The sequence below is a fragment of the Nicotiana attenuata genome, chromosome 10 (genome assembly GCF_001879085.1).
Source record: "Nicotiana attenuata strain UT chromosome 10, NIATTr2, whole genome shotgun sequence".
Lineage (NCBI taxonomy): Eukaryota > Viridiplantae > Streptophyta > Magnoliopsida > Solanales > Solanaceae > Nicotiana > Nicotiana attenuata.
Window position 1 is genome coordinate 19,272,376 of NC_031998.1, and position 13,190 is coordinate 19,285,565.

Sequence of the window (13,190 nt, forward strand, 5' to 3'; positions counted from 1 at the left end):
TGTGGTCGGAATTGAATTTCGGGAACTTCGGAGTTGTTTTGGAAAGAAAATTCTAAATTCGGAAGCTTTAAGTTGGAAGAAATTGACTAAGGTTTGACTTTTGAGTAAACAACCTCGAAATCAAGGTTTGAAAGTTCCAGTAGGTTCGTATGATAATTTTAGACTTGGGCGTATATCCCGATCAGATTTTGGATGATCCGAGAGCGTTTCGGTGCTTATTGTGGAAAGTTGGCATTTTGGAAGAATTTCACAAAATTTGGGTTGAAGTATATTTTAGTATTGTCCGTTTGGGATTTCGAGCCTAGGAATAGCTCTGTATGGTGATTATGGTTTTAGGAGCGCGTCCGGATGTGGATTTTGAGGTCCGTAGGTCATTTCGGGGTCATTCGGCGAAAGTTGGAAATTGAAGGTTTTTAGAAAGTTTCACCGGGGGTGGACTTTTTAAAATCGGATTCGGATTCCAATTTTGGAAGTTGGAGTAGGTCTGTAATGTCAAATGTGACTAGTGTGCAAAATTTGAGGTCAATCGGACGTGATATGAAAGGTTTCGGCATCAGATGTAGAAGTTTGAAGTTCTAAAGTTCATTAAGCTTGAATTGGGGTGCGACTCATGGTTTTAGCATTGGTTGATGTGATTTGAGACCTCGACTAAGTTTGTATTGTATTTTGGGACGTCTTGGTATATTTGGTTAAGGTCCCGAGTGCCTCAAGTGGATTCCGAATGGTTAACGGGTCGATTTTAGACTTATAGAAAAGTTGGAAATTTCTGGTTGTTGGTGCGATCACTTCTGCGGTAGCCAGGTCGCAGAAGCGACTTCGCAGGAGCTGAATAGCATCGCAGAAGCGGGGAAGGCTTCGCAGAAGCGGAAATATGGAACACTTCTGCAGCCTCGCAGAAGCGACGGAGTGATCGCAGAAGCAGCTGAAGCGCAGTGGCGACTATGGCTTCGCACCTGCAGTTGCGCTGAAGCGGGAAAGAGCCCGCAGGTGCGATGGGGCTACTGACCAGTGGACTTTGCATATGCGCATTTGTGGTCGCAGAAGCGTCCTAGCTGATCGCAGAAGCGTAAAGTCGTCTGGGCAGAACATAAGGCGATCGAAGTTGGTCATTTTGTCATTTTCATTTGGGATTTTCGGAGCTCGGTTCTTGGGCGATTTTAAGGAGTTTTCATCATGTAACACAAGGTAAGTAATTTCCCACTTGGTCTAAGCTAAATGTAAGGTTTATATGTGGATTTAAGGAGGAAAATTGTGGAATTTTGGTAGAAAACCTAAAATTTGGTATTTTTGGATTTTGACCATGGAATTGGGAATAAATCATATATTTGAGTTTGCATTGTTATGGGTAATATTTATCTTCTAAATTTTTCAGAATCTGGGCCCGTGGGCCCGAGGGTTGACTTTATTGACTTTTCGAGCGGAGTCGGAAATTATTATAAATTGATTAATTACGGGTATTAGAGTATATTTTTATTGGTTTGCACCTTGTTTGACTAGTTTTTGAGAGACGGGCATCGATTTGAGGTGTTAGAGTGGCATTGGAGCCGGTAATGGAACTTCGGAGCGAGGTAAGTCTCCTTTCTAACTCTGTGAGGAGGAAACTACCCCTAGGTGATGTATTTGATATGTCCGGGTGACGAGAATCCGTACGTATCTAAATCCATGTTATTGTCCGGGTAGACTTAGGTTCACACCATACTATAGCTGTACTATTTGAGCTGTCCCTTGCCTATTAAATTCCTTTATTTTACATTACGACTTTGAGACTAGACTTGTGTAGAGTGATAGACTCGCTATTGTAGAGATTCGACGGGCTTCATGATTAGCCGCGAAATAATTGTACCCCCTCCTACAGATTTCTCCCGTGTTATGCGTTTTCATTGAAAATCTTTCCTTAAAGTTCATAACTCACACATTTATTCATGAGTGGGGTCAAGGACCCGTTAAATCTTCTTATTCTAATGGGATCAGACCGTTCGCCTTGGAAGTGTAATAGATACATCTATTGTTCGTGCCGCTCGACCCTCGGCAATGCGCACATTTTGATGGGATCGGGTTGTTCACCTCGGCAGGATTATATACCACACTCTCATGGGAGCGGGTCGTTCGCCTTGGCAGTATAATAGATGTATCTATGGTTCGTGCCGTTCGACCCTCGGCAGTGCACAAATTATGATGAGATCGGGTCGTACGCCTCGGAATTTCTATAAAACACTCCTATGGAATCGTGCGTAATATTTGTCAATAAGCCAGTGTATCTAGGAGTTTTCCTAAATTGAATTATGACGACCTATCTGCTGAGGTCCATTATATATATATATATATATATATATATATATATATATATATATATATATATATATATATATATACACACACACACACACACACACACACACACACACACATACTCCGGTTGAGGAGGTAAATGCTAATCGAGAGTTTGAGTTTATTATTGAGGGGAGGATTGTACCACGTATTTATACTTGCTTATTTCACTTATTTACTCTGCCCCATATCTGCTTACTTCTTACTGTATATGTCTTATTGGACCACTAATAAGTGTCAATATCGACCCCTCATCACTACTTCTCTGGGGTTAGGCTAGATACTTACTGGGTACGCGTTGATTTACGTACTTATGCTGCATTTGCTGCACTTATTCTGCAAGTACATATATATGTTTCCAATGGTCCTCTGGGTGCAGAGGCACGGTTATTGCAGGGAGCTTTACGGTGAGTTGCACTTCCTTGTTACGATCCGCAGCATACGGAGTCTTCATCAGAGTTATTTATATTTTCCCGTCTAACTTGTAGTTCAGACGGATGTTGTATTATTGTTGTACTCATTAATAGATGCTCGTTCACTTGTGACACCAGATTTTGGGGGTTTCTACTAGAGGTTTAGCATGATGGTTTCTGGAGTTTTTTATTATTTCACCCTGTAAATTCTATTTTGTACTATTTAATTAATGGAAATTGTGATTTCAAAGTAATAAAATGAGTAATTAAACTGATAACTCATTGTTGGCTTGCCTGACAGCGGCGCTAGCGCCATCACGACCTATAGTGGATTTTGGGTCGTGACATCATGATTGGTACAGCTATCTAGATCTACAAATATATATTATACAATTTTAGTGATGTCTGGTTATACAAATTATTGCATTTTTGGGATGATTTGGCTCTCTATTATGTGTTGCACTTCTTATGCAGCGGGTTTTTTGCATGTGCTTATGGAAAGCTGTAGTAGAAGATGATGGTGTTGTATTTGCTGATATGTGTTTTCTAATAAAGTTGGTGATATTTGTCATGTTGTGCTGATATGGCTTGTTGACCAAGTTGGTGTTGTTTTCTTGCTATGGTGCACAACAGATTTACATAAAGTTGTCCTTATTTTCCTAGTATGTTACCTAATTTTAATTTATATATATCTCTTCAAATGTGCATCTACAAGATGATATGTTAACTAATGATAGTTCAAGCTTAATGTCTTTTTATAATGTTAGTATGATTTTTTTTTTCTATTAGATTCTTGTAGAACTTCAGGATGATTTTTTTTCTATTAGATTGTCGTAGAACTTCAGGACATAATATTTCAAAATGTCCTGATATATTGAAGGATGAAACTGATATTTGGGACATATATTCCTGAAATATCCTGAACTTATAGAAATCACAGACACTCAACTGAGATTTCTAGAACTTAAGTACTTTTTAGAAACATATGTCCTTAATATTAGATTCATACTTCAAACTTTCGGGACGTTTCGAAAAATTATGTCCTGAAGTTTATTTGTTTCGCTTTCATCTGTTTTGAGCATACAAGTAATTTTTCAAGCTTCATCAATGATTTGGTACTTTTTACTTATTAATCATCATTCTTCTTATCAAGCACCAATTTCACAAAAGATAATAGAAAATCACCCTGAAAAGGTTTAATTTTAAATTGCCAAAATTCAGGATTCATCCATATAATGCATGAACATTACAAAGAACTATCATCCATATATATACATAATGTATGTGCCAAATTAATAGTTGGATGACATAAAATATATTTTGTTGTAAAATTTTAAAATTAGTGTGATAAATTTTTTATCAACTATGTGTACTTATTCATAACCGTATTTATAATTGTATTTACGTACGAAATAATTATTAAGTTAGTAGGCGTTTGGACATAAAAGTTATAATTTTTGAAAAAAGGTAGTATTTTGGAGTTAAGCTGAAAAATGATATTTTGAAATTGATACGAACAACTCATTAGTTGAAGGTCTGTGAGATTTCCAGAAGTTAAGGACATTTTAAAAAATTATGCACTTACTATTAGATTCATACGTCAATGGACGTTTCAAAAAAATTATATCCTGAAGTTTACTTGTTTCACTTTCATCTCCTTCGAGAGTACATGTAGATTTTGTAATGCTTTACATTGCCATAATGCTGAGACAAATAGTGTGATTACACGGAGGAAAGAGACAAAACCAAAAGCTCCAAATCAAGCAATATATTTATATCATGACATTTCAAATGATTATGTCTGGAATATTAATTGTGTACTTTGAAAATTCAAGATATTTGTCACGACCCCAATCTCCCTCCGTAGGAGGTCGTGATGGCACCTAGTCTTAGGGACTAGGTAAGCCTAACAATTTCTGAAAATAATAACAAAATAAATAAATATTGACAATTTCAAATTTGAAAATCTCTATACAAGACTTACAATCCCAAAACCGGTAGTACAAGTCATAAGCTCTATAGAGTTTGCTAGAACCTCTAAATACAATTGTTTCGATATAAGGATAAACAGTATAAAAACAACATCAGACGGTGACTCCGAAGCATGCGAACGCAGCAGCAGGTTTACCTTGAGTCTCCTCAACAATGATCTGCACGGCTAGCTAACGATCGACTGACTTCGAAATACCTGGATCTACACAAAAATTATGCAGAAGCGTAGTATGAGTACACCACAGCAGTACCCAGTAAGTATCAAGACTAACCTCAGTGGAGTAGTGACGAGGGAGAGTCAAGACACCTACTGGACTAGATAACCTGGACAAATATAAGTGTAGAAAATAACAGAGTATGATATATATACATATATATATATATATATATATATATATATATATATATATATATATATATATATATATATATATATATATCAACAATAACACAGTAATTGCAGTAAGAAAAGGAAAGGAACAATTAGCAGCGGAACACCACAATAATTTCACGATAGGGTAAGCGGAACACAGTTTAAATCCGGTGATTGCAGATAAGGAAAAGCAAGTAGCAACTCAACAAAGACGACTGCTTTCACACAAGGTTTTAGCCAATAATCTCCACGAGGTACCGAACCTCAGAATATTCACAATTTCACGGGTCCCAATTCCGAGACCCTAGACACTTGGCATCTTGTGCCCTCATTACAAATTTATAACCGCACGGACAACTCACGTGCCAATAGAGTTATTCTCACATAGAAGGCAAGTGGACAGGGGTATGTAGAAATGATCAATAATATCAGGATCCATCTTCTTAAACCGTTAGGAGTGACTAACTACGTGTATGCTTGTGCCGGTGTTATATCACTGTTCAGGCCAACTAATAAAAATAGAAACAGTGAATGACACATAAGAACGATCACCACGAAATGTATACGATATAACTTGCACAGGGTAAGTACGCCACTACACAAATATGCCCCCAGGCCGTCACAAGTCATCTCAAACAATCCCCGACCTAGCCCACGTTGTCTCGCCACGTGTGCAATAATAAAGTAAATGCCTACCTTGTCTCGCCACACGTACATAGTAATATTCCCACCTTGTCTCGCCACGTGCGCAAACACACAGATATAGCCCGCCTTGTCACGCCGCATGTGCATAATCAACAGTAACAATAGCACGGCAGAAGCCTCGTGCAACACAACCCCAACCGCACGGCAGAAACCTCGTGCATCACAATAACAACCGCATGGCAGAAACCTTGTGCATCACAACATTGAGTACAAAAGCCACAATGACAATAACACAAGATTACGGCAAGTAAATCATTTCAAGAGCTTTCGATCACAAAGAAATGGTAGAACTAGTTCACAAAGAATAACCACAATAGAGATTACTTGTCATAATAAGAATAGCTTAATCAAGGGAGAAATAATATGTAACAACGATCCCACTAAGTACAATTCAACAAGGATAAGTCAACTAAGATATAGGATATCTAAACTTCTTTTAAGGTTGGGCAATTACGGAAGAGATACAACAAATTCAATTAAGGGTAAGCAGTGGAAAGATAATCATAACCTTAATTAAGGATGAATAATTACAAAAAAGATAATTATACTTTCAATTAAGGAGAAGCGATTAGGGAGGGATAGCATGGTAATAGAAGATGTAACAACTTCAGTTAAGTCATATAAAAGTGAAATAGGCAATAAGAGTGGATCATGAAGCAATTAAATCCAATTAGAGCATGTAGAGGTGAAACTAGTAAATGGGAAGCCTAATCATAACAAAAACAACTTCATATTCACCTAAGAGCCCTAAAAGGTCAACTTTCCACAAATAAGCCCGAGCACGTACTCGTCACCTCGCGTACACGGACTTTACATGATACAATTAGCATAGAAGACTCAAATCCTAAGGGGTAGTTCCCCCACACGAAGTTAGGCAAGATACTTACCTCAAAAAAGACAGACCGTCACTCTAAAATGAACCTCTTAAGTGAAATAACCTCTGGGCGGTTCAAATCTAGCCAAAGTAACTTCAAATCATAAATAAAACTCATAAGAAACCATTCCAAGTAGTAAAGCTTCAATCTTATCAAAACCTAAAAATCGACCCAATAGTCGACCCCCGAGTCCGCACCTCGGAACCCAACAAATTTTACAAAATCTGAACACCCATTCCAATACCAGTTCAACCATACAAAAATTATCAAATTCCAATACCAATTCGTCCCTCAAATCACCATTTTACATTTTGAAAGTTTTCTTCAAAATCCCCATTTTCCTCATCTCAAAAAACAAATTATAAGATGAAATTAAAGGGATATAATAAATTCTAGGTGAAGAAAACATACCCCAATGATTGGCTTCAAAAACCCACGAAAAATCTCCCAAAACCGAGGTCTAAAGCTCAAAATATGGAGAAAATGGCAAAACCCTCGAATATAAACTCTCTGCTCAGTATGACTGCACCTGCGACATAATTTGCTGCTTTTGCGACAAGAGAACTGCTTTTGCAAAACAAATCACTGGAGGGCTCTAACTGCACCTGCGGAGAAAACCCCGCTTCTACGCTAACGCAGGTGCGGCCAGTGTTGTGCTTTTGCGCTTCCTCTTCGCTCCTACACCAGCTCGTCCGCTTCTGCGATCACGCAGGTGTGGAATAATTTTTGAACCTACGACAACTGCCTAGACCTGCCCATTTCACTTCTGCGACTAATCCACGCTTCTACGTGCACGCACCTGCAGCCCCTCTCGCGCAAGTGCGAAAACACCAGATTACAGAAATTCCAGCAGCTCCAAACAATGCTCCAACGATCAGAACCCCGTCCAAAACTCATCCTAACCACTCGAGAACTCGTCTGAATATACCAATATGTTCCATAACTTAATATGGACCCGCTCGAGGCCTCAACTCACATCAAACAACGTCGAAACTACAAATCGCACCATGAACCGAACTCATGAACTTCCAAATCTTCCAACTTCTAAAACTCACGACGAGACCTATCAAATCAATCCGGAATGACGTCAAATCTTGCAGGCAAGTCCCAAATAACATAGCAGAGTTGTTCCAACTCTCTGAATTGTATTCCGACCCCAATAACACCAAAGTCAACTCTTGGTCAAACCTCTCAACTTTCCAAACTTCAATTTTTCCAACTTTCGCCGAAATGCTTCAGATTACCCTGCGGACCTCCAAATCCAAATCCGGACGCACGCCTAAGTCCAAAATCACCATACAAAGCTGTTGAAATCATCCAGAACCCATTCCAGAGCCATTTACAAAAAAAGTCAAATTCCGGTCAACTCTTACCGCTTAAGCTTCCAAAACTAGAATCCTTCTCCCAATTTGACTCTGAATCACCCGGTGACTGAACTTGACCACGCACGCAAGTGATGACATATTGTACGAAGCTGCTAGAGAGCTTATGCTGCCGAACGGGGCTTTATTTCTCAAAACGACCAACCGGGTCATTACAATATTTTTCAGATAACCATCTGCTAAAGCTTACTTGCTGAAATAAAACAATCTAAACGAATCCAATTTATACCAAAAACTTAAAAGACTTGTAAATTATAAGTGGGTATATCTATAATTCTCTATGCTTCCTTGAAAATGGGTGGACTGCCGGAGAATATATATAAAATGTTCTATTATAACCAATTCTCCTACAACGACCACATTTGAACGTTATTTTTGATGATTCGGTAGCTGGAATATGCCATTTCTTCTGTCTTCTACCTGGTGGACCTTGAAATCTGGAGGTTTAACAATTTGTGTCTTAACATTCTCTGGTACAATCCAAGAATCCACATGTCCTACAGGATATATTTGTCTTTCATATGTTTTCAGCCAAGATTCCTTTAAGTACCACTCCGAGCAGAAATTGAACCTCTTGATGTTTCTCTTTTCAATAGCTGCAATTGCATGTATACATGGTAATTCATAAAATTGAAACTGAAAACAATCACATTTTCTTTTATTTAAGTCCACCAAGAAAGTATTTCCTTCTTCCTCGACTCTAGAACGCCATGAATCAACAGGGAAGACCTTCAAAGTTATTTGAAAACAATAAGTTAGTAAATTATGTTAAATTTTTATTAAAATAATAAACTATAGTAAGAACAGAATACTTACATTCAAAGTAAAAGCTAAATCTATCTTTTTCCTTAGTTCTTCCTCTACCCAACATGAAACATCATAAAAAGTTCCTTCCACTGCATTTCTTCTTTCATAAAACCAACGTTGTAGCTTCTATTGGATGAAATCCATAATTCTCAATATGGCAAGATCCCTTGCTTCTCTGTCACGACCTAAAATTCCTCCTTAGAATCGCGATGGCACCTAGTCTCTAAGACTAGGTAAGCCTAACACTTACTGAATTAATAACATATTTTAACTAATGAACTATTAAATATGAATCAGAAATTTCTATATAAAGCCAACAATCCCAAGTAGAAAATACAATATCCCAAAATCGGTAGTACAAGTCATAAGCTCTACTGAGTTTACTAGAAAATCTCTAAGTAGAACTATTCCAGAATGGAAATAAATAGTACAAAGTAAAATTTAGAAGGTGACTCTGAGGCCTACAAACGCAACGACATGCGTACCTTGAAGTCTCCAAAGCAATGCTCGATCAGCTATCTAATGACCAGCCCGCTCTGAAGTACCTGGATCTGCATAAAAATATGCAGAAAGCGTAGCATGAGTACACCACAACAGTATCCAGTATGTATCAAGACTAACCTCGGTGGAGTAGTGACGAGGAATAGTCAAGAGACCTACTAGACATATTAACCTGTACAAGTATGAATGTAAAACTAACAGGGAATAGTACTAGGGTAAACATAGTAAGAATAATGTTTCAATACTTGCAATAAGAACTAAGACAACCATTAATCACCAAGGGGAAATAGGTAATAATGCCGTAAACTAAGCAGAATACAGTTAAATTCCAGTGAAACCAAGTAAGGGAAAAATAAGTGACAACCAATAAAACAACCGCTTTCACACAAGGTTTATAAAAGAATTTCTCTGAGGCACCACACCTCATAATCACAAGTCACAAGATCCAAATCACGAACCCTAATCACTTCGCATCTTGTGCCCACATGACAAATCACAATCGCACGGACAACTCATTTGTTGCACGGACAACTCATGTACTAAATACCATTAATACCTCATATCTGTACGGACAACTTACGTGATAAGAGAGTAACAATACCCCATATCTGTACAGATAACTTACGTGCTAACAGTAACAATATCTCATATCTGCATGGACAATTTACGTGCTAACGGTACAACTCACGCACAAATGGCAGGTATACAAGAATACAAGTAAATGATCAACAAACATCAAGGTTCATCTTCTTGGACTGGTACGAGTGACTAACTACGATATATGCTTCTGCAAATGTTCTATCACAACTCGAGTTAACAAGTAAGATCGGAGACAACGAATGGCATATAGGAAATAACATAACAAAACGTAAAATGCATGACTCACACAAGGTAGGCACACCATACACAAGTATTATCAACAACAATGCCCCCATGCTATCACAAGTCAGCACAAATCATCCCCGACACAAGCCCCCTTGTTTCGCCGTGTGCACAACAATAAAGTATATTCCTGCCATGTCTCGCCACACGCGCATAATAATTCTCGCCTTATCTCACTGTTGATACCCAATTTTTCCCTCATATTTTTTTAAATATATATATATATATATATATATATATATATATATATATATATATATATATATATATATATNCAAGCATGCACAAGTATTTTTCATAATTTTCTTTAATTTTTAAAGGCTTTAGACCAATTTATTTCTGTATTTTATTATATAAATACCCGATAAATATCCTTCATATTATTTTATGATGATCTAATCATCTAAATTTATCATTTCTACCAACATAATGTTTAAATTTTTTTCAGTGCATTTTTATAATTACATTTGTATTTTTAAGGCTAAAATTGCACAATTTGCAATGATAGCCTATATGTACTTATAATTTTTTATTTATGCTTTTATGCACATATGATATTTTTGTTATTTATCTATTATTTTTATAAATTGTTTATTGGTTAAATTTGGGTATTTAAAATCTGGCCCCAATTTTAATTGATTTCGGACCTAATACTACCCAAACCAACCCAATTCACCCAAGCCCAATACCTAAGCCCAATACCCTTACCCACTTCATTAAAACCCAGCCCAGTCCGCTTAAATCCCAGCCATTGATAAAAATGATCAACGGCTCACAGATAACCACCCCTCTTTCATATATCTCCACACCCCAAACCCTAACCTTCATTCTCCCAAATCGCCGCCTTTATTTGCCCTCCTCTGATGAACCCTAAATTTCGCCTCCCCACTCAAATCCCCCAAATCCCGTTCCAAATGAGATTCTTTCCTTATTTCCTTACCATTTCGGTGTTTTTCCCTTATTTGGTGCTATGTTAAGAAGTAACTTAGGTACTTGCCTAAACATGACAAGTACCCCACTTTGATTCTATCCAAATCTATGTTTGCCTCTTGAATCTGGACAGCCTTGAGTCCAAACGCGTTATTTTCTCTCATATCTCGCTGATTCGCACTTAACCCTAAAGGTTAGGGTTCCAGATTTTCTTTGATTCGAACCCAAACTGGTTCAAACTCTGATTTTTAGCATTTTTCTGTCTATATTCACTCTATTACTTGTGAATCTGCTTATTTTTTGTCGATTCCCTTCACTTACCTAAGTTTAGGGTTTCAAACCCTTTTACTTGAACCAAATCTGATTCAATCCTATGTTTCTTTTGAATAATCCCTGTCTATGTTCATTTTTGTGCTAGTACGTGATTCGTTGCCATTATTCTCTGCTGATTTTGGGATTTATCTAAATTAGGGTTTCAGACCCTTTTTAATTAAACCAAATCTGGTTCAATACAGTATTTCTTTTTCATTATATGCCTTATGTGATTCTTTACCTTTTTCCCTACTGATTTTGTGTATCTTCACCTAAAATTTAGGGTTCAATTTTACTGATTTAAATACTTGCCTTTAGTATTCAAATTAACTATTTTTTATGCTCTAATCTCAACACCATTTAAATCCCACCCCATTCCCCTTTCAAAAAAGGAAGTAGTCCAGAGTTCGAAAACATTTTTACTACTCTAAATAAAAGTTGTGTACTCTTACTCTCTTGAGCAATCTTATTCTGTGTTTTGATTCCTGGTCGGCTGAAAGCTAATGCCAGAAATCTTCAAGTCTTTGCTTCCGTTTGGTGATATTTGCTATACTATTGGATTCCATTCTTCCCTGTTTCATCTTAACTGGTGAGTTATTGAATTCTCTACCATCTCATTATGACTATTTGTTCAATGTGTTACTGCAATTAGACCATGTTATCCTGGATGCTATTACTTGTAGTTAAGACATGTTGAACTTAGTTTGAACTGATTAATGAAATCTGCCTAACTCTGTGTTATTGAGGACCATCTTTTAGATTTAAGTTTGTTGTAAGCATGCTTTCATACCTTTCCCTAAATACTGGTTAGCCATGTATAGATGTGTACCTTAACAGATTTATAAGTTTGTTTGTTGAACCTGTTATAATATGGCATGTTTGGTTCTGTTATCACTATGTTATGATACCTCTCTTGAACTATCTTAATCAGTTCCTGACTTACTGCTAATCAATGTGTTCCCTTTCTATGACTTAGTCTGATCTAAAATCTCTATTATCATTATGAATCTACTTATGAACTAGCCTTACTAGCATGTGACTGATTGTTAAAACTAGATTAAGTATGCTTAGGTTCAAATGTGCTTGCTATTTTGTACATGTTCTATATGTGATTCTGTCCTTAAATGAATTCCCCAATCCATTATACTCCCTCCTACTCCTTTACTATCTGATCCTTCTGAATCCTCATTCTTAGTTGGCTGAAAGCCAAAGCTATTTAGGTTTTATCCTCTGGCCTCCCTAGTATGAGCACTACTCAGGGTTCATATGAGACCCTTGTGAACTCTGACACACTAGGATTTGGTCCCTAGTCTTCCTGGAACTGTTTCTGATCAATTTCTCTAGTGTGAGCACTGCCCTGGGTTCTCGAAGCCCTTGGGAACTCTGACAGACTAGAGATTTGGGTTATGTATGCTTATCCTTGAAACATGGGTGAATCACTTACCACTGTCATGTTGTATCTATGAACATGGGCTTCTGGAGCTATTATGATTTGAAGGCCTGGCCTGTCCAGGTGTATTTGGGCCTGCTGTAGGCTCCCTATAGTTATACGTACTTTGTAATTTATTACATCAAATTCTGGTCTGTAATAATTATTTTGTAATAACAATTCTGGGGTGTTAGTCAAATTGGGAAGGGCTTCCTATTTTACATTTTTTGCTATAAAAGTTGGGTAGAAATCCTACCTATA